The following is a 27,682-nucleotide window of genomic DNA, read 5'->3' on the forward strand; positions in this document are numbered from 1 at the left end:
AGACTGAGCCTACTTCCGTCACCTTCGCCTCTGTGCCCACTTCTTTGGCCAGGAGTCTTCCCCCCGCACAGCGGACCCTTTCTCACGTCTTCAGAATTCTTGTTCCACCTGGGCCCCTCACTCCGGCCTCTTACCCTCTCTTGATCTTTTCATTGGCAATTGCCACCGTGACATCGGCTGTCTCAATTTCTCTATTCCCCTCACTCACTCTAACCTACCTCCCTCTGAACTTGGAGCATCCGTTCTCTAAGGTTCAACTCTGACATTGTCATTAAACCTGCTGACAATGGCGGCGCTGTTGTTGTTGTGGCGAACAGACCTCTACCTTGCAGATGCTGAACGCCAACTCTCTGACACCTCCTCCTACCTCTGCCCCCGGACCATGACCCCACCACCGAACATCAAGCCATAATTTCCCAGACCATCACTGACCTCATCTCCTCTAGAGATCTTCCCCCCTTGGCCTCCAACCTCATAGTCCCCCATCTCCACACAGCCCGCTTCTACCTCCTTCCAAAGATCCACAAACATGACTGCCCTGGTAAACCCATCATTTCAGCCTGTTCTTGCCCCACGGAACTTATTTCTTCCTATCTTGACTCTTTTTTCTCCCCTTGTCCAGTCTCTTCCAACCTACATCTGCAAGTCTTCTGACACCCTCCGCCACTTTAACAGTTTCCAGTTTCCCGGCCCGAACCTTTTCACCATGGATGTCCTGTCCCTCTGCACCTCCATTCCCCACCAGGACAGCCTGTGGGCCCTCCACTTCTTCCTTGAATGGAGGCTCAACCAGTCCCCATCCACCACCACCCTCCTCCACCTGGCTGAACTTATTTTACGTTGAACAACTTTTCCTTTGACTCCACTCGCTTCGTCCAAATAAAATGTGTCGCTATGGGAACCCATATGGGTCCTAGCTATGCCTGCCTTTTGTGGGATATGTGGAATATTCTTTGCTCCAGTCCTACTCAGGTCCCTTCCCTCACCTCTTTTTCTGGTACATTGATGATGGTATCGGTGCCGTTTCCTGCTCTCGCCCCGAACTGGAAAATTTCATCAACTTTGCTTCTAATTTCCACCCTTCCCTTGCCTTCACATAGTCCATCTCCAACTCTTCCATGCCCTCCCTCAACTTCTCTATCTCCATTTCTGGAGATAGGCTGTCAACCAATATCTACTATAAGCTCACCGACTCCCACGGCTATCTTGATTACACTTCCTCCCACCCCGCTTCCTGTAAGGACTCTATTCCATTCTCCCAGTTTCTCCGTCTCTGTCGCATCTGTTCCGACAATGCCACCTTCCACACCAGTATGTCCGATGTGTCTTCCTTTTTCCTCAACCGAGGATTCCCCTCCACTGTAGTCGACAGGGCCCTCGACCGTGTCTGTCCTATTTCCTGCACTTCTGTCCTCACCCCTTCCCCTCCCTCCCAGAACCATGATAGGGTCCCCCTTGTCTTCACCTTCCACCTCACCAGCCTCCACATTCAACGTATCATCCGCAACCATTTCCGACACCTCCAGTGTGATGCCACCGCCAAACATAGTCTTCCCCTCCCCTTTCAGCATTCCGAAGGGACTGTTCCTTCCGCGACACCCTGGTCCACCCTTCCATCACCCCCAACACCCGCTCTCCTTCCCACGGTATCTTCCCGTGCAAGCGCAGGAGATGCAGCACATGCCCTTTCACCTCCTCCCTTCCCACCGTCCAGGGTCCCAAACACTCCTTCCAGGTGAAACAGCAATTTACTTGTCCTTCTTTCAATTTAGTATACTGTATTCACCGCTCACAATGCCGTCTCCTCTACATTGGGGAGACCAAACGCAGATTGGGTGATCACTTTGCTGAACACCTCCGTTCAGTCCGCAAGCGTGACCCTGACCTTCCAATCGCTTGTCATTTTAATTCTCCATCCCACTCCCACTCTGACTTCTCTGTTCTCGGTCTCTTACACTGTTCCGATGAAGCTCAATGGAAGCTTGAGGAACAGCACCTCATCTTTCGATTAGGCACTTTACAACCTTCCGGACTCAACATTGATTTCAATAACTTCAGATCATAACCACTGCTCCCATTTTTTCGGACAGCAGGTGCTGGTAATGGGTCTGCTTTTGCCATTTACAGCTCCTCTAGACCAATCTTTTGTTTCTTTACTTGTCCCATTCCCACCCTCCGTGCCTTGCACCATCATGCCTTTTGTCATTTATTAACTTCTGCCCTCCACCCTATCAGAGACCTTCCCTTTTGTTCTTTCCTCTGCCCCCCACCCCCCCCACACCCGTGCCTGACTCTGTACTTGCTTAAAAACTGTTAAATCTTTCACTTCTTCCAGTTCTGATGAACGGTCATTGACCTGAAATGTTAACTCTGTTTCTTTCTCCACAGATGCTGCCTGACTTGCTGAATATTTCCAGCATTTTCAGTTTTTATTTCAGATTTCCAGCATCTGCAATATTTTGCTGTTCCTTTTAGTCTTTTATGGTTCAATGGCAATAATACAGGGTACAGATGCTATAGGAAAAGGGTACAGATGCTATAGGAAAAGGGTACAGATGCTATAGGAAAGATAGAGCAGGAGGTAAGAGAGGAGGGGGAGTTGCGTTCTTGATTAGGGAGAACATCACGGCAGTAGTGAGAGGGGATATATCCGAGGGTTCGCCCACTGAGTCCATATGGGTAGAACTGAAAAATAAGAAGGGAGAGATCACTTTGATAGGATTGTACTACAGACCCCCAAATAGTCAACGGGAAATTGAGGAGCAAATATGTAAGGAGATTACAGACAGCTGCAAGAAAAATAGGGTGGTAATAGTAGGGGACTTTAACTTTCCCAACATTGACTGGGACAGCCATAGCATTAGGGGCTTGGATGGAGAGAAATTTGTTGAGTGTATTCAGGAGGAATTTCTCATTCAGTATGTGGATGGCCCGACTAGAGAGGGGGCAAAACTTGACCTCCTCTTGGGAAATAAGGAAGGGCAGGTGACAGAAGTGTTGGTGAGGGATCACTTTGGGACAAGTGATCATAATTCCATTAGTTTTAAGATAGCTATGGAGAAGGATAGGTCTGGCCCAAAAGTTAAAATTCTAAATTGGGGAAAGGCCAATTTTGATGGTATTAGACAGGAACTTTCAGAAGTTGATTGGGAGAGTCTGTTGGCAGGCAAAGGGACGTCTGGTAAGTGGGAGGCTTTCAAAAGTGTGTTAACCAGGGTTCAGGGTAAGCACATTCCTTATAAAGTGAAGGGCAAGGCTGGTAGAAGTAGGGAACCTTGGATGACTCGGGAGATTGAGGCACTAGTCAAAAAGAAGAAGGAGGCATATGACATGCATAGGCAGCTGGGATCAAGTGGATCCCTTGAAGAGTATAGAGATTGCCGGAGTAGAGTTAAGAGAGAAATCAGGAGGGCAAAAAGGGGATATGAGATTGCTTTGGCAGATCAGGCAAAGGTGAATCCAAAGAGCTTCTACAAATACATAAAGGGCAAAAGGGTAACTAGGGAGAGAGTAGGGCCTCTTAAGGATCAACAAGGTCATCTATGTGCGGAACCACAAGAAATGGGTGAGATCCTGAATGAATATTTCACATCGGTATTTACGGTTGAGAAAGGCATGGATGTTAGGGAACTTGGGGAAATAAATAGTGATGTCTTGAGGAGTGTACATATTACAGAGAGGGAGGTGCTGGAAGTCTTAACGCGCATCAAGGTAGATAAATCTCCGGGACCTGATGAAATGTATCCCAGGACGTTATGGGAGGTTAGGGAGGAAATTGCGGGTCCCCTAGCAGAGATATTTGAATCATCCACCGCTACAGGTGAGGTGCCTGAAGATTGGAGGGTAGCAAATGTTGTGCCTTTGTTTAAGAAGGGCGGCAGGGAAAAGCCTGGGAACTACAGACCAGTGAGCCTGACATCTGTAGTGGGTAAGTTGTTAGAGGGTATTCTGAGGGACAGGATCTACAGGCATTTGGAGAGGCAGGGACTAATTAGGAACAGTCAGCATGGTTTTGTGAGAGGAAAATCATGTCTCACGAATTTGATTGAGTTTTTTGAAGGGGTAACCAAGAAGATAGATGAGGGCTGTGCAGTAGACGTGGTCTACATGGACTTCAGCAAAGCATTTGACAAGGTACCGCATGGTAGGTTGTTACATAAGGTTAAATCTCATGGGATCCAAGGTGAGGTAGCCAATTGGATACAAAATTGGCTTGACGACAGAAGACAGAGGGTGGTTGTAGAGGGTTGTTTTTCAAACTGGATGCCTGTGTCCAGCGGTGTGCCTCAGGGATCGGTGCTGGGTCCGCTGTTATTTGTTATTTATATTAATGATTTGGATGAGAATTTAGGAGGCATGGTTAGTAAGTTTGCAGATGACACCAAGATTGGTGGCATTGTGGACAGTGAAGAAGGTTATCTAGGATTGCAACGGGATCTTGATAAATTGGGCCAGTGGGCCGATGAATGGCAGATGGAGTTTAATTTAGATAAATGTGAGGTGATGCATTTTGGTAGATCGAATCGGACCAGGACCTACTCCGTTAATGGTAGGGCGTTGGGGAGAGTTATAGAACAAAGAGATCTAGGAGTACAGATTCATAGCTCCTTGAAAGTGGAGTCACAGGTGGATAGGGTGGTGAAGAAGGCATTCGGCATGCTTGGTTTCATTGGTCAGAACATTGAATGCAGGAGTTGGGATGTCTTGTTGAAGTTGTACAGGGCATTGGTGAGGCCACACTTGGAGTACTGTGTACAGTTCTGGTCACCCTATTATAGAAAGGATATTATTAAACTAGAAAGAGTGCAGAAAAGATTTACTAGGATGCTACTGGGACTTGATGGTTTGACTTACAGGGAGAGGTTAGACAGACTGGGACTTTTTTCCCTGGAGAGTAGGAGGTTAAGGGGTGATCTTATAGAAGTCTATAAAATAATGAGGGGCATAGATAAGGTCGATAGTCAAAATCTTTTCCCAAAGGTAGGGGAGTCTATAACGAGGGGGCATAGATTTAAGGTGAGAGGGGAGAGATACAAAAGGGTCCAGAGGGGCAATTTTTTCACTCAAAGGGTGGTGAGTGTCTGGAACGAGCTGCCAGAGGCAGTAGTAGAGGCGGGTACAATTTTGTCTTTTAAAAAGCATTTGGACAGTTACATGGGTAAGATGGGTATAGAGGGATATGGGCCAAGTGCAGGCAATTGGGACTAGCTTAGTGGTATAAACTGGGCGACATGGACATGTTGGGCCGAAGGGCCTGTTTCCATGTTGTAACTTCTATGATTCTATGATTCTATAATACCAATAGCTCAAATCTCTCCTCATACCTATAGTTTCCTGTCACTGTTATCATCTTAGTGAATCTACGCTGAATGCTCTCAATAGCTTTAATGTCCTTTCTGTAAGGGACGCCCAAAACTGCACACAATACTTTAACATTGGCCTAACTGCCCTGTACAAATTTATTATCAAATCTTTGCTCTTGTATTCTAGGCTGTAGTCATAAAATCCAAGATAATATTGCTTTTTTTGTCACTTTATTTAATTCCACTTTCAAAGAATTATATATTTGCACCATTACATCTGTGTTTATCCATATCCTTTGGCCTCCTTCCATTCCTTGTTTTCCTCCCAAAATGCATCACTTCACACTCTCCACATTAAATGAATGTGCTACTTGTCTGCCCATTCTGCTAGTCTATGTCCTCCTTGCTGTTTGCCAAACTCCCTACTTTTGTGCTGTCAGTATATTCCAATATCGTGCTCTCTAAAACTTTGTGTGCGTGCGTGTGTGTGTCTTAGGGACAAAAATGAACCTAGCACTGACCCCTGGGATACACCACTTCCAACCCTTCTCCAATCTAAGCAAAACCCATTGACTTTAACTTTTGTTTCCTGTCCATCAACCAACTTTCTAACTATGCTGCTACATTTTCTTTTATACCATTCACTTGAATATTTGTAAGAAGCATCCTGTGAAATACCTTATCAAAACGCCTTTTGAAATTCCACGTACACTATATCTGTTACATTTCCTTTATACAATCATTCAGATCTTCAAAAATCTCTATTAAGTTTGTCAAACATCACTTCCCTTTAACAGATCAATGCTGGCAATGTTTGATCAACAAATGCACTATTAAATGCTTGCTAATTTGATCTTGAATTGTGGGCTCCAAAAGTTTGCCCACAACTTGAGATTGGACTAAATTTCAATCTTTCTACATGAGGAACTCTATCCTCTCATTCATTTTTCACCTTATAGAAATATAACTATTTTGTATTCTATCCACCTCACTTTTCAAGATTCCCCACTGCTGATCTGACATTCTGTTTGCGAACTTTTTTGACCAGTTCATTTGGGCCACATCTCTTCTTACTTACCTTTCTTCCAGTCCAGCACCCTCATTTCTGATTCTTTGTTATGCTTTTCTATTTTCACATTGTGGATGTTATTTCCCAATTGTCCTTATATCAATTATTTGTCTCAGTCCACTTCCCAGAAATAAATCGAGGAAGATTTCTACAGTGCACTGTCAGACATGTTGAGCTGGATATTAACTCGGAGCTGGGAAGAGAGCGGGGTTGGGGGGGAGGGTTAGATTTTTGGCCGGGAAACCTGGAAGTAAGGTGTTTCCCGCATGTCATGACGTCTTTGATGGTACGACACCTTCAAAAATTCTTTCAACAGGTTTCGTGCCCGACAGCCAGTCAGATTGACAGGCTGGCTGCCTGTCGGGCGGGAAAGCAGCCGGAGAGCGATCGAGGTCTCCAGGGTATGGATGAGGAGATCCGGGAGGGATCGGGATCTTCGGGGTTTGGATGGGGGGGCCTATTGTGGGAGGGGTGTTGGGGGGTGCTCAGCTGATTGCGGGCTGTTTAAAAGGTAAAGCTTGGAGAGCCGCAGGGAAGCACCCCTGCTCCTCCTGGCCCACAAGCAGTGCAATAAAGGCACTTACCTCATAGATCCGTCCCTTCTCGCCTCATTTTACTTGCTGTGATTCCTGCGGCCCAGGAAGCCATTGTCGGAGGCTTTAAATTCTAATGGCTGTTGAATTCAATTTAAAATCGCCTCATTAACAAGTGATAATTAGCTACTCTGGTGAGTACCCTCCCACCAGCACTAATTATCGACCCACCTCTAGCGAGTGGGTTACTCACACGCAGCCAATGCACCTCCGTTAAACCCAGAAGTGGCCGGGTTGGAGTCAGGTTGCAGTCGCGCTGCAAAATCCTAATATTTTAACTTTCCACCCGTCCCCAACCCACCTGTTCTTGGGGGTTAAAATTTCCCCCGTTGCATTTCTATGAGATGTTAAACTGAGCTCCCATCTGCCTTCTCAAGGGATCACAAAAGATGCCAGCGAACTATTCCAAAAAAAGCAGTGTAGAGCAGGAAACAGCTGGAGACCCATGTTATTTGCAGTTATATCAACAGATTCAAATTTCCCGCATACCAGGGAGCTGGCCCATCAGTCATCGCAGCTCCCTGAAACATAAAAAAACCTGAATCTGCTGGTTTTAATGCGAGTGCATTGAAACCTTAACTGAAAATTCAAAGGGCTGAGGAGCTATCTTGGTGTGCATCTGGTGTAGAGAGTGGAAACTTAAAACTGAATACTTTCTGCAGTGAAGATACAACAAAATAGCTTTTAGCTTGTCTGTGTTAATCATTCACTTCAAATGTGCATCTCTAATATTCACGAGCTATTTTAAAACAGGGTTGATTTCTACAATTCGCCCTTTGCAATCGGTAACAATTGGTGAGCTAACTCTGGAAAAATAAATGGAAATTTATGTCAAAGTCTGTCATGACCCATCCGTTTTAAACAAAGATTTCTCCACATCACCTTTAATTAAAGGTTTATACCAACAGAACAACTGTTGGCTTGAGGCCCTGACAGTAAATCTCTGCTCATACTGACAACAGAAAACAACTTACGAGAATTAAATAACAATTTCTTAACTTTATTTATGGTGCACCGACACAGAATAAGAGGTGCAAATAGGTGCGCATGCCAAATATTTCTTGAGAATCAGGATTTGTGTTTGATGGGCCATCTTTCTCTTCCTCTGTCAAATTGTACTGAAAAAGGAAACGTGAGTAAAATGGGGTGTAAGGTCCGTAGAAAGAGCTAATAACTTATACATGTTTAATGCGCTCTGAGGATTCTGACTCATCCAGAAATGGACTGACAAAAGTAAGGGAAAAGTATGAGAAAAATCTAATTTATGCCTGTTAAGACCTTCTGAAAGCCATTAATGAGGAACTCATGCAGCATTTGCAGGTGCTCAGGCAACTCTAAAAGTAAGTATTTTACTCCAAGTCAGACCTGGTGTTTGAGATCTTGGGGTCGATATTAACTACCTACTTTAAAGGTGTTTAAAAGGTGAGCTTGGGAGGCCAGGGGAAGCAGTCCTGCTCCTCCTGGCCCATAAGCAATGCAATAAAAGCAGTTACCTCCTTTTACCTGCCAAGGTTCCCATGGCTTGGGATGCGTTAAAAATTAAAATTGCTTTAAAATGGAGGCACAGAGCCTCCTTAAAAGATTTTAGTGACCGACCCGCCTCCTGAGAGCGGATTGGCCACCCACCCTCACGACCTGCCTCCGTTAAAACTGGAAGTGGGCGGGTTGGAGGCGGGTTTGAGAATTTTAAGATTTTTACCTTCCCACCTGCCTCCAACCCATCCATCCTTGGGGGTTAAAATTCCCCCCATAGTCTCTGTTGCAATGTACAGCAAGGCCCCACAAACAGAAATGAGGTGTTGGTTGAGGGATAAATGTTGGCCAGGACACGGGAAGAACTCCCCAGCTCCATTAAAAGCTCCATTGTGCATGGAGCATCCCATTTCACCCACCCCAGTTGGGTGAGCAGAGCATACGTGACATCACATTAGGCGTCATTACCATCTTTTATCACATGGATCCGGCCCTTCTCACTTCCTTTTACCTGCTGGGGTTCCCACGGCCTGGGAATCCCAGCCTCCATGCATTAAAAATTAAAATTGATCTAAAAGGCCAGCTAGAAAATTGAACACTGTCTTAATGGATTGAGGATCCGGGGCGAGAGTTGCCAACCTGATGTCCTTGTCCTCTGTACATTTCCTGCCAGTGGGACTATCTGTCAACTGGAAAATATGCCCTATTCTTCTTAGCACTGCAGCTCTCATTAGTCCCTTTTTTGCCTGGGATCAGTGACTTCATGCTTGCAGAACAACAATTCAATAGAACTGTCTGTTTCTGATTCCATGAGTGCATCTGGCAGAATTTATTAAATAATAAATAGATGGAAATCAATATCAGGCACAGGGAAAGCCTTGAAAGGGGAACTGAGTGAGAAACAACCACTGATTTACTGCAGATTGTAGAGGCTCTGGCTAGCTACAGTCAGAATAAAATGGAAGTATTTCCTTTGAGAATCCTCCTGGTATCTTGTAGCACGATATTTCTGTTGAGCTCCACAGCAACGTTCTTAAAAGATTCACTAGTCGAGAAAGTGGGCATCAAACGTTTCATTAAAATTGTACACCATCTGTAATCTTAATGTTAGATGTCTGACCAGTGCACACAGGTTAGAATCTCATTCTCAACTGCTCCAGCCTATCAGGTTTTCCCCAGAAGGCATGTTTTGCTCAACCCAGCTGGATTATCTGTTGCAACAACACAGAACTGGTGGGTCAGGACATATAATAGCTAAGTGAAACCCACATCCTGTTGGCTAATGTTCACCATCTGCTGGGCTCAAACACAGGTTTACTTTTCTTTTTTAATGATGTGGAGATGCCGGTGATGGACTGGGGTTGACAATTGTAAACAATTTTACAACACCAAGTTATAGTCCAGCAATTTTATTTTAAATTCACAAGCTTTCGGAGATTTTCTCCTTCCTCAGGCAAATGTTTCAAGATCTCCTTGAAGCCTACGCATTTATACATATTGAACAATAATACATGGTGTTTACAGACTGCCCCTGCAACTGCCCGTTGCCAAGGCAATCACCGTGTTCAGACAGAGAGGTGTTACCTGCAGAACCTCCGAATACACATTCAACAAAAAAACAAACAGGGAAAAAAAACAGAGAAAAAAAAACACAGAGAGAGGCAGAAACATCCGGAAGGCAGAGAGAGCCAGCAAATGACCCATTATATTAAAAACAGATAACATTTGTTCGCTGGTGGGGTAACGTGTAGCGTGACATGAACCCAAGATCCCGGTTGAGGCCGTCCTCATGGGTGCGGAACTTGGCTATCAATTTCTGCTCGACGATTTTGCGTTGTCGTGTGTCTCGAAGGCCGCCTTGGAGTACGCTTACCCGAAGGTCGGTGGATGAATGTCCATGACTGCTGAAGTGTTCCCCGACTGGGAGGGAACCCTCCTGTTTGGCGATTGTTGCGCGGTGTCCGTTCATCCGTTGTCGCAGCGTCTGCATGGTCTCGCCAATGTACCATGCTCTGGGGCATCCTTTCCTGCAACGTATGAGGTAGACAACGTTGGCTGAGTCACAGGAGTATGAACCATGCACCTGGTGGGTGGTGTCATCTCGTGTGATGGTGGTATCTGTGTCGATGATCTGGCATGTCTTGCAGAGGTTACCGTGGCAGGGTTGTGTGGCGTCGTGGACGCTGTTCTCTTGAAAGCTAGGTAGTTTGCTGCGAACGATGGTCTGTTTGAGGTTGGGTGGCTGTTTAAAGGCGAGTAGTGGAGGTGTGGGGATGGCCATAGCGAGGTGTTTGTCCTCATTGATGACATGTTGAAGGCTGCGGAGAACATGGCGTAGTTTCTCCGCTCCGGGGAAGTACTGGACGACAAAGGGTACTCTGTTGGTTGCGTCCCGTGTTAGTCTCCTGAGGAGGTCTATGCGATTTTTTGCTGTGGCCCGTCGGAACTGTCGATCGATGAGTCGAGCGTCATATCCCGTTCTTACTAGGGCGTCTTTCAGCGTCTGTAGGTGTCCATCGCGTTCCTCCTCGTCTGAGCAGACCCTGTGTATTCGCAGGGCCTGTCCATAGGGGATGGCCTCTTTGACGTGGTTAGGGTGGAAGCTGGAAAAGTGGAGCATCGTGAGGTTGTCCGTGGGCTTGCGGTAGAGTGAGGTGCTGAGGTGCCCGTCTTTGATGGAGATTCGTGTGTCCAAGAAAGAAACTGATTCTGAGGAGTAGTCCATGGTGAGCTTGATGGTGGGATGGAACTTGTTGATGTTATCGTGTAGTCTCTTTAGTGATTCCTTGCCGTGGGTCCATAGAAAGAAAATGTCGTCGATGTATCTGGTGTATAGTGTTGGTTGGAGGTCTTGTGCAGTGAAGAAGTCCTGCTCGAACTTGTGCATGAAAATGTTGGCGTATTGGGGTGCGAATTTGGTCCCCATGGCTGTTCCATGTGTTTGGGTAAAGAACTGGTTATCGAAGGTGAAGACATTGTGATCCAGGATGAAGCGGATGAGTTGTAGGATGGCTTCCGGAGATTGGCTGTTGTTGGTGTTGAGTATTGATGCTGTCGCAGCGATGCCGTCATCGTGGGGGATACTGGTGTATAGTGCCGAGACGTCCATCGTGGTGAGAAGTGTTCCTGGTTCAACTGGTCCGTGGGTACTGAGTTTTTGTAGGAAGTCTGTAGTGTCACGACAGAAGCTGGGGGTTCCCTGTACGATGGGTTTCAGGATGCCCTCGATGTATCCAGAGAGGTTCTCACACAGGGTTCCGTTGCCTGATACGATGGGACGTCCGGGTGTGTTGGCTTTGTGTATCTTTGGGAGGCAGTAGAAGTCTCCCACGCGGGGATTACGTGGGATGAGAATGCGTAGGATGCTTTGAAGGTCTGGATCGAAGGTCTTGATCAGTTTGTTGAGCTGGTGGGTGTGTTCTTTGGTCGGATCTGCGGGTAACCATCTGTAGTGTTCCTGGTTGTCCAGTTGTCGGTATGCTTCTTTGCAATAGTCTGTTCTGTTCTGTATGACTATGGCTCCTCCTTTGTCCGCTGGTTTGATGACGATGTTGCGGTTGGTCTTGAGAGCGTTGATGGCGTTGCGTTGTGCTCGGGTGACATTCTGGACTGTCTTCTGAGTGCGGCTGATGAATCTGGCATTGACGCATTTCCTGACAGCTTGAGCATACATGTCCAGCTGAGGGCAGCGACCCTCCGGAGGAGTCCAGTTTGACTCTTTCCTCTTCGGTTGCTGTACCGCGGATCCCTCTGTCTGCTGTTCCGGATCGTCGATTGTCTCATTGGGTTCGCTGCTGAAATCTTGGGGTTTGTGGTAGAATTCCCGGAGCCTCATTCTCCTGATGAATTCCTCTGTGTCCGCCGCGAGACTAGTGGGGTCCATTTTGGTAGTGGGGCAGAAATTGAGCCCTCGGCTGAGAACTTCGATTTCGTCTGGTTGAAGGGTGTGGTCGGATAAATTGACAATAGACTTCCCTGTGGTTGCAACCGTGGTACCAGGGGAAGCTTGGTCGTTGCTGGTGGTGATGCCGAGTTTCTCAAGCTTCCTGCTCTTGGTTTTCATGTAGGCAGCGTAGTTCCGTTGCCTCGTCTGTTTGGCGGTATAACGTAGCTGGTCTGCTGTGTCCTGAGTACAGGTTGAGAGTATGGACTCTATCTTGGTTTCGAGGTTGTGGCGTCTGCTGTAGAGTTGGTGTATGAGATGGTTGCGGAGTGTGCGAGAGGTACGGCGGCAGAGTCTCTCAGCGTAATCCGAGTTGTATGTGGACTTGAGTGGGTTCGTGATCTGGAGTCCTTTCGGGATCTTGTCTGCTTTCTTGCAGCTCTGTAAAAACTTGATGTCTGTGTCTAAATGCGCGATCTTCTTGGATATCCTTTCCACTGTGAGCCGGCAGTTTGTGGTGTCGATGGTAGTCATGATGTGGAGATGCCGGTGATGGACTGGGGTTGACAATTGTAAACAATTTTACAACACCAAGTTATAGTCCAGCAATTTTATTTTAAATTCACAAGCTTTCGGAGATTTTCTCCTTCCTCAGGACTCCAGATCACGAACCCACTCAAGTCCACATACAACTCGGATTACGCTGAGAGACTCTGCCGCCGTACCTCTCGCACACTCCGCAACCATCTCATACACCAACTCTACAGCAGACGCCACAACCTCGAAACCAAGATAGAGTCCATACTCTCAACCTGTACTCAGGACACAGCAGACCAGCTACGTTATACCGCCAAACAGACGAGGCAACGGAACTACGCTGCCTACATGAAAACCAAGAGCAGGAAGCTTGAGAAACTCGGCATCACCACCAGCAACGACCAAGCTTCCCCTGGTACCACGGTTGCAACCACAGGGAAGTCTATTGTCAATTTATCCGACCACACCCTTCAACCAGACGAAATCGAAGTTCTCAGCCGAGGGCTCAATTTCTGCCCCACTACCAAAATGGACCCCACTAGTCTCGCGGCGGACACAGAGGAATTCATCAGGAGAATGAGGCTCCGGGAATTCTACCACAAACCCCAAGATTTCAGCAGCGAACCCAATGAGACAATCGACGATCCGGAACAGCAGACAGAGGGATCCGCGGTACAGCAACCGAAGAGGAAAGAGTCAAACTGGACTCCTCCGGAGGGTCGCTGCCCTCAGCTGGACATGTATGCTCAAGCTGTCAGGAAATGCGTCAATGCCAGATTCATCAGCCGCACTCAGAAGACAGTCCAGAATGTCACCCGAGCACAACGCAACGCCATCAACGCTCTCAAGACCAACCGCAACATCGTCATCAAACCAGCGGACAAAGGAGGAGCCATAGTCATACAGAACAGAACAGACTATTGCAAAGAAGCATACCGACAACTGGACAACCAGGAACACTACAGACGGTTACCCGCAGATCCGACCAAAGAACACACCCACCAGCTCAACAAACTGATCAAGACCTTCGATCCAGACCTTCAAAGCATCCTACGCATTCTCATCCCACGTAATCCCCGCGTGGGAGACTTCTACTGCCTCCCAAAGATACACAAAGCCAACACACCCGGACGTCCCATCGTATCAGGCAACGGAACCCTGTGTGAGAACCTCTCTGGATACATCGAGGGCATCCTGAAACCCATCGTACAGGGAACCCCCAGCTTCTGTCGTGACACTACAGACTTCCTACAAAAACTCAGTACCCACGGACCAGTTGAACCAGGAACACTTCTCACCACGATGGACGTCTCGGCACTATACACCAGTATCCCCCACGATGACGGCATCGCTGCGACAGCATCAATACTCAACACCAACAACAGCCAATCTCCGGAAGCCATCCTACAACTCATCCGCTTCATCCTGGATCACAATGTCTTCACCTTCGATAACCAGTTCTTTACCCAAACACACGGAACAGCCATGGGGACCAAATTCGCACCCCAATACGCCAACATTTTCATGCACAAGTTCGAGCAGGACTTCTTCACTGCACAAGACCTCCAACCAACACTATACACCAGATACATCGACGACATTTTCTTTCTATGGACCCACGGCAAGGAATCACTAAAGAGACTACACGATAACATCAACAAGTTCCATCCCACCATCAAGCTCACCATGGACTACTCCTCAGAATCAGTTTCTTTCTTGGACACACGAATCTCCATCAAAGACGGGCACCTCAGCACCTCACTCTACCGCAAGCCCACGGACAACCTCACGATGCTCCACTTTTCCAGCTTCCACCCTAACCACGTCAAAGAGGCCATCCCCTATGGACAGGCCCTGCGAATACACAGGGTCTGCTCAGACGAGGAGGAACGCGATGGACACCTACAGACGCTGAAAGACGCCCTAGTAAGAACGGGATATGACGCTCGACTCATCGATCGACAGTTCCGACGGGCCACAGCAAAAAATCGCATAGACCTCCTCAGGAGACTAACACGGGACGCAACCAACAGAGTACCCTTTGTCGTCCAGTACTTCCCCGGAGCGGAGAAACTACGCCATGTTCTCCGCAGCCTTCAACATGTCATCAATGAGGACAAACACCTCGCTATGGCCATCCCCACACCTCCACTACTCGCCTTTAAACAGCCACCCAACCTCAAACAGACCATCGTTCGCAGCAAACTACCTAGCTTTCAAGAGAACAGCGTCCACGACGCCACACAACCCTGCCACGGTAACCTCTGCAAGACATGCCAGATCATCGACACAGATACCACCATCACACGAGATGACACCACCCACCAGGTGCATGGTTCATACTCCTGTGACTCAGCCAACGTTGTCTACCTCATACGTTGCAGGAAAGGATGCCCCAGAGCATGGTACATTGGCGAGACCATGCAGACGCTGCGACAACGGATGAACGGACACCGCGCAACAATCGCCAAACAGGAGGGTTCCCTCCCAGTCGGGGAACACTTCAGCAGTCATGGACATTCATCCACCGACCTTCGGGTAAGCGTACTCCAAGGCGGCCTTCGAGACACACGACAACGCAAAATCGTCGAGCAGAAATTGATAGCCAAGTTCCGCACCCATGAGGACGGCCTCAACCGGGATCTTGGGTTCATGTCACGCTACACGTTACCCCACCAGCGAACAAATGTTATCTGTTTTTAATATAATGGGTCATTTGCTGGCTCTCTCTGCCTTCCGGATGTTTCTGCCTCTCTCTGTGTTTTTTTTTCTCTGTTTTTTTTCCCTGTTTGTTTTTTTGTTGAATGTGTATTCGGAGGTTCTGCAGGTAACACCTCTCTGTCTGAACACGGTGATTGCCTTGGCAACGGGCAGTTGCAGGGGCAGTCTGTAAACACCATGTATTATTGTTCAATATGTATAAATGCGTAGGCTTCAAGGAGATCTTGAAACATTTGCCTGAGGAAGGAGAAAATCTCCGAAAGCTTGTGAATTTAAAATAAAATTGCTGGACTATAACTTGGTGTTGTAAAATTGTTTACAATTTTCTTTTTTAACACAATGGTTAACATGTCTGTGTAAAATGTTATGAGCTATTTTAACAGTCATTAACACGTTTATAATAAACAGGTTAACCACTGTACTCTCAGAGTAATCGGGACCCAACAGCGAGTAAGCCTTACTTTGCAGAATAAGCAGTAACTCTGTAGTTACATAGTTAGTAAACTTTACCCTGCTGAAAAAATAGTAACTTTGTACAGTTATGTAGCATGTAACCCTTACCCTGCCGAACAAAATACTTTGCAATCACTGCGGTTATGTAGGCAAACGCAGCAGTCAATTTAAAGATAGCAACTTGGTCTCCTTACGTAAGGAAGGATATACTTGCCTCAGAGATGGTGCAATGAAGGTTCGCTCGATTGATTCCTGCAATGAGAGGGTTGTCCCACAAGGAGAGATTGAGTAGAATGGGCCTACACCCTCTGGAGTTTAGAAGAACCAGAGGTTATCTGATTGAAACATATAAGATTCCGAGAGGGCTTGACAGGGTAGATGCTAAGAGGCTGTTTCCCCTGGCTGGAGAGTCTAGGATGAGGGGGCATAGTCTCAGGATAAGGGATTGGCCATTTAGGACTGAGGTGAGAAGAAATTTCTTCACTCAGAGGGTTGTGAATCTTTGGAATTCTCTACCCCAGAGGGGTGTGGATGTTCAGTCGTTGAATATATTCAAGACTGAGATCGATGGGTTTTTGGACTCTAAGGGAATCAAGGGATATGGGGATAGGGCGGGAAAGTGGAGTTGAGGTCGAAGATAAGCCATGATCTTATTGAATGCGGAGCAGCCGCAAGGGGCCATATGGCCTACTCCTGCTCCTATTTCTTATGTTCTTAAAGATCCACAAACAGTAAATGAATGAGTGACCGGATACTTTGTTTTTGGTGGTGTTGGTTGAATGAGGAATGTTGGTTAGGATCTATGACAACTCACATTTTCTCTTCTAATAGTGCCAAGGACTCTTTCATGTCCACCTGGGCAGGTAGACAACGCATTGTTTTAATGTCATATCTGAAAAACAGAACCTCTGACAATGCAGCACTCCTTCAGTATTGCACTGAAGTATCAGCCTAGATTATGGTTTAAAGTCTGTAGTGGGGTTTTATCCCACAATCTATTGGCTCAGAGGCAAGAATCTTACTAAATGAGCCGAGCTGACTTTAAGCAGCAACTCTGTTAGGGTTAGATGAAGAAGGGTGGGAGGAGGCTCACATGGAGCATAAGCACCAGCATAGACCTGTTGGGCTGAATGGCCTGTTTCTGTACTGTATATTCTTTGTAATTCTTTGTTACACAGTGAATAACTCTTACCCTGCTGAGTTAGGAGCTCCACACACTTACCATGCTGAATAAATAGCGTTGTCATAAAGGTGCCCTAATGGGAGGGTTAATGAGCCACGGTAATTTAAGTTAATGAATGGAGCAAAACTGTTTGTGTTGATTTGCACTTTGTGGACCTGGATTTATAATCCAACATTCTCTATGCATAGATAATCACAACTTGACATTTCAGAGATGTTTTCAGTCATGGGCCATTTATAATAAAGTTTTTCTGTTGCTCCATGATCTACATGGTCATGCCCCTCACTGGCTTCTGATAGTTACTGTGCACTACTGGGATTGACTGTCACCTAACTTCATTGAATACTGAAAGTTACTATGTAGTTCGAGGATTGAATGTCATTACTTGCCTGGTGCTGAGTTTCTGTAAATACCTTTGTATTTAATATCATCAGCAAATGCAGACGTTCTGCTAACAGAGCCCTTGTTCAAAGTTGTTAATGAAGCTTGCGCACAGCACATGCTCCGAGGAATGACCCTGTCCGATGACATCATTAGTTTCAGCCGTGAACGATTCCCATCTACGCCTATCCACTGTTTGCTGTTGTCAACTCAATTTTCTGTACAATTTACCACTTCATCATCAATTCCACAAGTCTTGGCCTTTGCTCGCAGTCTCTTGTGAGGAACTTGTCAGATGCCTTGCAACGGACAAGATTTAAAATACCATCATCCTCTAACTGGATCACATCTTAAAACACCTGCAAATGTTTTTGGTTCTATTTCCCTTTCCTGATCTTGAGTTCATTCTCATTTATCACCTTCATATCCACTGGATAATTCAGATTGGTTCGTCTGTAGTAAACCCCTGGGTCCTACTTACAGCTGAGTGGGAAGAGATAAAAAGAAAAAATCACAAAATGTTGGAAATACATAGCTGGCTAACTGATCGATATTTGAACTCACATTTGCTACTTTCTGGTCTTTCGGTATTAAACCCATTTCTAAGGAACAATAAATAATTTCAGCCACCTCTCAATTCTTGTATCAGTTCATCAAGTACTATCATTCAAAGTCTGAATCCTTTTGAAGGAGGTTCTCCCTTCTGTCTACAGGAACCCAGGATACTTAAAACACAGAAAAACAGAGATTTCAAGAAGAAATTGTCTGTACGTCTGTTTAAAAATGCAACTGTTTTGCTTCAGGCTCAGACCATTGTGGTGCCAGGTATGGCCTGTCTCTCGAAGGACAGTCCATCTCACGAGGGTGTTCTCAAACTACCCTCAGTCAGCTGAAAGCACAGTGAATTAAAAACAGATGCTTTTATTTATCAGTCATTATTGCCATTGTGACATGGAACTCTGCAGCCTACGTAGCCTATTTGGAATTTGAATGATATTCCCTGGAGTCAGCACATCTGAATCACAAATATTCCATAGATATTTAATACTGTCATGAAGTGAGTGTATGTCTGTATTCCGATTTTTGTCACACAGCCTGGTAATTGCACAGGGCCTCTGCTATTTACAGAAGTTTGTTGCATTTTTTCACAGAGTCAAAGAAGAATTTTACTTCAAAAGGCTGGAGCCCGAGTGGATTCAATAATAGAGATTGATATATCGAGGTTACAAAGTTGCCAGGCGTGACGTTTCTGAATGAATAAAGTGCGACAATTGCTGACCCTGATCTGACAGATGCTTAGCTTGTGGCAGCTGCCAGGGTGACACCATCAACGCCCACATCGTTATCATCCCAGAGTCTGTGTACTGTCAGAAGCCAGGTGCCTGTGGGAACTCCTTCGCATCCATGTATTGTAATAAGTTCAAGATCTTACTGAACATTTATTATTCAACGTCACTAAGATTTTAAATTTTTAAATAATGAACATAATATGAGAATACACAAGGTAATGATCCATCAAAATCATCTCCAAACAATGTCAGAATGGCTGTGTGTGGTCAAAAGCAGTTATTGTGAAGTAATGAAGGAATCAGAAAGAGTGGAGAGAACTGGCAACAAACAGTAGGCTGGGAGATGGTTTAGATACAGTGTTCTGGGATATAGATATGTTATATAGACCGGGGTATAGGTCAAGGAATGAACTGAGACATAGATAGGAATATGGATTGGAATGCAAACAATGGGAAGAAGTGATTTCTGCCTATTGCCACGCAAAAAGTGTAACATGAAGCATTGTTGATGCAGGTTCCCATTTTCCATCATGAGTTTGAAACAGAGGTAATGGTTTTCTGCCAGTTGGTTGAAACCATCAATTGAGGCCATACTGATGAGTTTTAAGTATGCTTCAGCTCCTGAATACTTATGTAACATTCAGGCCCACAAGTATAAGTAATATTCAGAGCAGTATTAAATAGGAGCCATCTAAGGGTTTAATTTCATTTTTACTTATTTTATTTTCAACAACAACAACTTGCATTAAAATAGCACTTCTCGATTTAAGGTAATTGGCAAAAGAACCAGAGGTGACATGAGGAAATTTTTTTTTATGCAGCGAGTTGTTATGATTTGGAATGCACTGTCTGAAAGGATGGTGGAAGCAGATTCAATAGCAACTTTCAAAAGGGAATTGGATAAATACTTGAAGGGGAAAATTTGCAAGACTATGAGGAAAGAGCAGGGGAGTGAGACTAATTGGATAGCTCTTAAAAAGAGCCAACACAAGCACGATGGGCTGAATGGCTTCCTTCTGTGCTGTGTCATTCTATGATTCTACAATAGGAGAAAGGAGATATGGTGAACACCAAATGTAGAGAAAGGGGAATAAATGGAGAGGCTAGGATAGGAAACTGAATACATGGTTGAAGAGGAGGGCTTTGAAGAGGATTTTGAAAGCAGGGAGATAGAAAAGTGAGGGTATTGGAGCATAGGAGCATAGAGGCTGAATGAATGGTTGAAAATGGAGCAGAGGGAGCAACGGTGAGGAGAAGTCCAGTGTTAAATGAGTGGAGGGTGCATGAGAGTATATAAGGCAAGAAGAGATCACAGAGATAGGGTGAGGTCATGAAGAGATTTAGAAACAAGGACGACAATTTTGGAATCAACATGCTGAAGAATGAGAAGCCAATGGAGCTTGAAAAGAACAGGGTTGAAGGAGTGTGGGACTGAGTGTGGGTAAGGATGCAAATTGTGGAGTTTGGCTGAGTTGAAGTTTGTGTGTACTTGAGGCAGGGATACCAACTAGGAGGGCACCGAGTCCCACTAACCCAACATCCCTAGGCTTGGTGATCTACAGTAGCTCCCAGTCCTCCAATGCCTCAGGCTTAAAATTCTCATCCTTGTGTTTAAATCCCTTCTGGGTCTCACCCCCCTCTCCTTACGCTGTATCCTTCTCCAGCCCTACAACCCTCCGAGAACTCTGCCTTCCTCCAACTCTAGCTTCTTGTGCATCCCCCACTCCATTTGCCCCATCATTGGTAGTTGTGCTTTCATCCATCTAGGCCTCATACTCTGGAATTCCCTCCCTAAACCTCCATCTATCTCTCTTCCTTTAAGTCCCTCCTTAAAACCCACCCCTTTGACCAACCTTTCACTCTTAATATCTCCTTCTTTGGCTCGCTGTCAATTTCTGCCTGATTACACTTTTGTGAAGCACTTTGGGACATTTTTCTATGTTATAGACTATATATAAATACAAATTGTTATTGTTGTTTGAATGGCCAGGAGTTGGGTGAAAAGAGGAAAATGGATCAGGAGATCAGTCTCATAGAAAAAATGAGCTTGGAAATTACATATAGATATATAATTGCAAGATAAAATAAGTTACATCCTTAGGCCAGGTTGTTTTCTCTTATTATCACACCTGTATTCATTACATTACTAAACCTATATGCCCTAATCAGAAGTATATTCAACAAATGGGCCAGGGACAAATTAATCTGTGCTAAATGTGCCTAATGTGTGCTTTCCATGGTCTTGGTTCGTAGCATCACTAAACCTTTTGTTGGAACTCCCTCTTGGTGAAGATAGTGTTAACTTTATTTCGTAGCAGGACTGCTTCTTGCCATGTGATGTAGAAGTGGAGTGCCCCCATGCCAGTGATCACTACCCTCCTGAGCTGTACTTCCGTGGCACTGAGGACTACCTTTGACTCAGTAAAATGCCTCTTCCATGTTTTTAGTGCCATTAAGTTGCCATTTCCAATTAGCACTCATGGGTTATCAGCTGTCTGGTGTCCTTATGGGGTCAAGTGGTTCATTTCTTGTTTATGGGGGTGCTGCTGAGGTCAGTTGGATTAGTTTAAGTTTAGCAGTGGAAAGTCATTCTGTGGCTGCTGGTCAGAAAGTGGCATTCAACAAATAACTGGACACAGGACCTTACCACCTGATAGACACATACTGATGGATTGGGATTGAGATGGGTTTTTCTGTTAATACTTTTCTAAATTGAAATAAAGTATTTTTTGCGAAAAGATTTGAATTGAACTTGGTTCGATTTTTGATGAGTCTTATTTTGAAAGGGAAATAATTTGTCGGGAAATGTCTTAATTTCTTCAAGAGAGTTTCCCTCCACGTTGGGAGTGATGGAAATCCTCTTGGCCAAAGTAACAAACCTCCGGCATTCAACATTGGGGAACAAGACCAAGGTGAATGTTGAATCCTAACTCAACAGAAACATTTTACAGCAGATATTTCAGCAGCGCTGAGTGACCTCTCAATCTTACGCCCAGCAATAGCTCTGTACACGACACAGACCAGCTGCTCGCATTCGCAGCTGGTGAGGGAAATGGGACGCGATAGATGGAGACAGCGAGCAAATGAATGAATTCTGATACTGTCTACAATCCACGGGCTCGGGGTTTTTGCGTCCCAAACAACCTGAGCTCAGCAATCTGGATGAAATCACGAATCTGAGTCAATGCACTGGGAATAATCAATCCGTGCAAAATAGAGACCCACGCTATTTTCAAAGGATTCAAATTTCTTGCGTTCCAGAGAGGATGGCCCATCAGTCATCACTGCTCGTTATAACATTACAAAACTTGAATCTGCCGATTTTAATGCTTTGTAACCTTACCCGAAAATTCAGAAGGCTGAGGAGCTACCTGGGTGTGCTGAGTGGTAACTGAAAACTGAACACTATCTGCACTGAAGATACAACAAAGTAATTTATAGTATGTCTGTGTTTAGTCATTCACTTCAAACCTGCATCTCCAATACGAGCTATTTTATAGCAGGGTAGATTTCTACAATTCGCCCTTTGCAATCGGTAATAAGTGAGCTAACTGGAAAAATAAATGGAAATTTATGGCAAAGTCTGTCACGACCCATCCATTTTAAATAAAAAAAGTTCTCCACATCGCCTTCATACTGACAACAGAAAACAACTTTCGAGAGAATTAAATAACAATTTCATAATTTTATCTATGATGCATCGACACAGAATAAGGGGAGCAAATAAGCAACATGCCAAATATTTCTTGAGAATCATGATTCATCTAAATCTGAAGTAATGATAACTCCGCAGACTCTCCCACTCTCCCCTTTAGAAACTAAAGCAGACTGCTGGCTGGGGCAGGTATTAATGCACCCTCCAATAATAATGGGAATGATCGCTTCACCTTCCAGTCAAGTCATTGCCTTTGCCCTCAGAGGCAATTACAGTTACAATAGTTTGAGACTACAGTGTCATATTTTTCTTCTGACAAATTATACTGAAAATGGAAACGTGAGTAAAATGCAGTGTAATGCCAGTAGAAAGAGCTAACAACTTGAACATGGTAGTGGCTGTTGGAGGCCAATCATCTCAGTCCCAGGACATTGCTGCAGGAGTTCCTCAGGGCCGTGTCCTAGGCCCAACCATCTTCAGCTGCTTCATCAATGACCTTCCCTCCATCATAAGGTCAGAAATGGGGATGTTTGCTGATGATTGCACAGTGTTCAGTTCCATTCGCAACCCTTCAGATAATGAAGCAGTCTGTGCCCGCATGCAGCAAGGCTAGACAACATCCAGGCTTGGGCTGATAAGTTGCAAGTAACATTCACGCCAGACAAGTGCCAGGCAATGACCATCTCCAACAAGAGAGAGTCTAACCACCTCCCCTTGACATTCAACAGCATTACGATCGTTGAATCCCCCACCATCAACATTGAACATGGACCAACCACATAAATACTGTGGCTACAAGAGCAGGTCAGAGGCTAGGTATTCTGCAGTGAGTGACTTACCTCCTGACTCACCTAAGCCTTTCCACCATCCACATGGCACAAGTCAGGAGTGTGATGGAATACTCTCCACTTGCCTGGATGAGTGCAGCTCCAACAACACTCAAGAAGCTCGACACCATCCAGGACAAAGCAGCCCGCTTGATTGGCACCCCATCCACCACCCTAAACATTCACTCCCTTCACCACCGGCGCACCGTGGCTGCAGTGTGTACAATCTGCAGGATGCACTGCAGCAACTCGCCAAGGCTTCTTCGACAGCACCCGTGCCCTCTACCACCTAGAAAGACAAGGGCAGCAGGCACATGGGAACAATGCCACCTGCACGTTCCCCTCCAAATCACACACCATCCTGACTTGGAAATATATCGCTGTTCCTTCATCGTCGCTGGGTCAAAATCCTGGAACTCCCTTCCTAACAACCACACGGACTGCAGTGGTTCAAGAAGGCAGCTCACCACCACCTTCTCAGTGGCAATTAGGGATGGGTAATAAATGCTGGCCTTGCCAGTGACACCCATATCCCATGAATGAATTAATAAAAAAGACCACGGGATCCACTTCCCCCCACTCTCGTTCGGCGAGCTGCAGTGGAACACCTGTTTGGCATCTGCAGCTTGCCGGCAAAATGCAGATGAGGCCTGAACCAAAAAATGGTCTGGCCTCCCGATTGTGGCCTTGGGCGTGCATTGTGGGTGTATCACCGATTTCACACCCATTTTGGGCTCGATTTGAATTGGACTAACAAAAATAAGTGAACAGTATGAGAAAAAGATGATCTGTGCCTGTTAAAACCTTCCTAAAGTCATTAATGAGGAACTCATGCAGCATTTTGCAGGTACACAGGCAAATCTAAAAGTGAGTATTTTACTCCAAGTCAGAACCAGTGTTTGAAATCTTAACTGAGGAGAAGATTTTGAAGCATCACCACAACAGTGACAGAAGTGGACAGAGTTTTCTGCGAGGTAACATGGGAGTACCAATCACTGGTAGGTATGTTATATTGGAGGAGGAGAAGAGGGCAGCTCAGAAGTTCAGAAGGAGTTGCACAATTGAAATTGGATGATACCCCGGACAGCAAGTTTGCTGTAGCAGTCAGCTACTGAGCATGACAGGGGAGCAGTGCCTGAGCAGGCTCAAGCTCATCGGGGAGGCTGTGACTGATGTGTGCCACTTTGCCCACAAAGATCTTCAGATAGTCTGCCACGTGCTACCAGTGGCATTGAAGGTCACCACTGGCCTCAAATTTTATACCATGGGAACCTTCCAGCCACCCAATGGCAACATCTCAGGCCAACTGCTTTGTTTTCTTTTGGTTAATCAATACTTTATTTCCTGCACAATGACAGAATCACAGACCGTAAGATACAGTAAAAGTGAATTGATTTTATTGAACTGTGCAGTGGTGTTAGTATATGTATTTAATATGTTTTGCTACTACATTTGCCCTTTATGTTCTCTGAGCTTTGGGCATGTTCCCTAGTCATAAATGCTTCTCTAGTTGAAATAGTAGCTCTGGTGGATGTTTGCATAGTCAACTGGTGTGCTGCATGGAATATGGAAGGCTCACTCTCTGTATCTGCAACTATCTCTACTCAGTGCCAGGAGTCTCCTTTGCTGTGGGCTTGTTGCTTTCAAAGGCATTATCTGTCACTTGTACAGGGTTACATGTTAGCACAGAACTGCTACTGACATGAGTACCAGGTGGTCCCGAGCTACCCCAGGCATACCACTGTTGAAGAGCATCTCCTCACAATGCCTACTGATCTGTCTGAGCATAAAAAAGTGGGCATCTGTAAGGTCTTGAAATTCCTTCCTCAAGGTTACTGTTCTCTAAATGGGTTTTAGCCATCCATGACTGCATTTTGGTCGGGCCCCAAAAACTTCATAGTAATAGAGGGAGCATTCATAAGAAATGCTGTAACTGTGACTATGACCCAGTTAAATGCATTTGCCACTGCCGATGCCACATGTATTGCCATTGCTTAATTTCAGACTGAAGTGCAGACAACAGGTGCTCTATGCAGGAGATGGCAGTGCATTAAATGTCTCTCCTCTGTTGTCCAGCTGGGTGGGACTGCGCTCACCTGGTTCCATTCTTATCTATTGAGTAATAGTCAGTGAATCACCTGCAATGGCTTCTCTTCCCGCTCCTGCACCGATACCACTGGATCCCCCCGAGGATCTATCCTTGGCCCCCTCCTGTTTCCCATCTACATGCTGCCCCTCGGCGACATCATCCAAAACGCAACGTCAGATTCCACATGTACGCTGACCGCATCCAACTCTACCTCACAACCATCTCCCTTGATCCCTCCACTGTCTCTCATTTGTCACGTTGCTGCCTGTATCCTAACTCGCACCAAGTCCCGTTCTCCCATCACCCTTGTGCTCGCTGACCTACATTGACTCCTAGTCCAGGAACGCCTCGATTTTAAAATTCTCATCCTTGTTTTCAAATTCCTCCATGGCCTCATCCCTCCCTTTCTCTGTAGCCTCCTCCAGTCCTACAAACCTCCGCGATCTCTGTGCTCCTTCAATTCTTTCCTCTTGCACATCCCCGATTTTAATTGCTGCACCATTGGCGGCCGTGCCTTCAGCTGCCTAGGCCCTGAGCTCTGGAATTCCCTCCCTAAACCTCTCTATCTCTCTCTCCTCTTTTAAGAAACTTCTTAAAACCTACCTCTTTGACCTTTGGTCATCTGTCCTAATACCTCCTTATGTGGCTCAGTGTGAAATTTTGTTTGATAATGTTCCTCTGAAGCGCCTTGGGACGTTTTACTACGTAAAGGTGCTATATAAATGCAAGTTGTTGTTGTTGTTAAACATAAAATGCTGGAAATATCAATTCAGTGAGCACCTGTGAAACTAAAAAATAAAATTACTATTTTGGATGTAACTCTTCTTCAGAACAGGGTACATATCTGGGTGCTGTCCCCCACCACATTATCACCCTTCCCTTCCTTCCCACTATTGTGTGCAAGGGGGCAAATGAGTGCTTAGTGTGGTCCTGTTGCCACATTAACCTCTGCGTGTAAGGAGGCCGGACATGGTCTGTATCCCCCCCATATAAGTCACGAGGGGCCCATAGCTTGCTGAATCTATGCCCAGTACCAGCTAGCCCCCTATCATCCTGCATTATTGCTATCCTTTCTTCACCATTACTTAGTGACTTATCTTTTGATTCCTCTTGAACATCTCCTGCAGTATGCATATCCAATGCCACTGTCTCATGAAAGTGGGTGACAGGTGGTGTTCTGGTGAGTAGTACTATTCAGGTTGTCCTGGAGGGTGCCTGGATTTCTCTTGCTCTGTGAAGAGAGAGGAATATACCTTGTGAGTAAATAAGCATGCTTATCTATTCGGGTATTGCACTGTCATTACATGCACTCTTATGTGCCTGTCACAATAATTGTGTTACAGACACATAGATGTAACATCAAGAAACTCAGAGAATATCTGAATAAAATGGAGCATGCCACAGCTTCCAAATTCCTCCCTGTGAATAATTCAACAATTCAACCCAAAAATGTTATGAGCACTTTCATGTTATATGGTCCATCACCTGGATTTTGTTTTTGTGAGGAATGCATGGGGCAGGTTATGGCTTTATACAAGATTGTACAACATTGTAAGGCTTAGGAGAAACCCATTTATATCAATTTAATTTATTTTTGTAAAACTGTTGACCTGGTACATTAAATGGTCCTCATGAAGAAACTGGAAGTCATCAAAGTACATAGCCAAATCTTGGATTTTATCTAGGATGCGTACCCTAGTTCCAAGATCTGTGTACAGTCTGGTAGAAGACTGACTGACTGAGTCTAAATCTGACTTGAAAGAAGAGTGAAACAAGGTTATCCATTGTAACCCATCTAATTTGATGTCTTCATCAATGATGCATTAGATGCACTGATAGGGATGGTTTTGAAGTCTCTGTTCCAGGCATTTCTGAAAGAATTATGGTGCTTCTTTTTGCAGATGTGTCATTGGTTGATTTACCTGGTAATCTCATATGGTCCACTCATTATTTTGAATGATGGGCTAACTAGTGGAACATGGTAGTGGGTGTCCGTAGTGCTCTGCACAGCTCAAAAAGGATACAAAGGACATTTGCCCTATTGGTTCATTCACCTTGATGCCAAATTTATTTTTGACACAGGATATTACCGAGAAGGAATAAAACATGCTTTGGTCTTTCTTGTCTTTCTGCAATGACAATAAAGACCCAGTGCACATTAAGCTTATGGCACATAAGATGTGCAACCAAACAGTTCTCCATCACACTTCAGAGCTCCTAAGCTTG

The sequence above is a fragment of the Heptranchias perlo genome, chromosome 25, assembly GCF_035084215.1.
Source record: "Heptranchias perlo isolate sHepPer1 chromosome 25, sHepPer1.hap1, whole genome shotgun sequence".
Taxonomy (NCBI): Eukaryota; Metazoa; Chordata; class Chondrichthyes; order Hexanchiformes; family Hexanchidae; genus Heptranchias; species Heptranchias perlo.